The 618-nt window shown below is 62.3% G+C and overlaps 1 protein-coding gene across 1 annotated transcript in view; it reads right to left on the reverse strand.

Annotated features, from left to right (window-relative positions):
- DNAH10 (dynein axonemal heavy chain 10) overlaps nt 1-618 on the reverse strand; it is a 126,154-nt gene that overhangs the window by 20,587 nt on the left and 104,949 nt on the right. The gene's annotated exons all lie outside the window — the stretch shown is intronic.

The raw sequence follows: 618 nt of genomic DNA on the forward strand, positions 1-618 counted from the left end.
CCCCCAAGACACAGCAGCCTCCCCCTGACATGGCAGGCCCCGACCGGGTTCTGGTGGGTTTATAAGCAGAGGAACTGAGAGCAGGAGACACAGAACAGACGGCTCTCTGCTCTAGACCCCGCCCTCTGCCACGGTGCAGCCTCCAAGGTTGGACCCCAGACCGTGAGACCACGAGTAGAATCCTCCTCCGTCCCTGTCCAGACCCGCCCAGCCCCAGTACCCCCCAAGTCAGGAGGGGACAGACCAAGGGTCTTCGCACTCAGCCATGCCCTCCTGACGCACAAAGGGAGGAGGCCGGGGGTCATGCTCAAGAACTTGAAGGGGACAGCGAAGGCTGGAAGCGAAGCCAGGCGTGTGACTGTGTCACCTGGCGCCCAGGAGGCATCTCGGCATCTGGTTGAGAAAGCACAGCCCGTGGCCAGACGTGAGGCTGAGAGAACTCGCTGCGTCTCTCAGAAACCTCCAGAGGGCGTTAAACGCGGTCCGCAAGCATCTGGGTTCAACCCGCTCACTCATCTGGCGGGGCTAGCCTTCCTCTAAGCCCAGCCGCTGGGGCTCCCTCTCCCCTCCTCACGCTGACAGGCCCTCTCCCCACAGGCTAAGTCCCTCCATTTTTTT

The sequence above is a fragment of the Tupaia chinensis genome, unplaced genomic scaffold, assembly GCF_000334495.1.
Source record: "Tupaia chinensis unplaced genomic scaffold, TupChi_1.0 Scaffold000258_1, whole genome shotgun sequence".
NCBI lineage: Eukaryota > Metazoa > Chordata > Mammalia > Scandentia > Tupaiidae > Tupaia > Tupaia belangeri.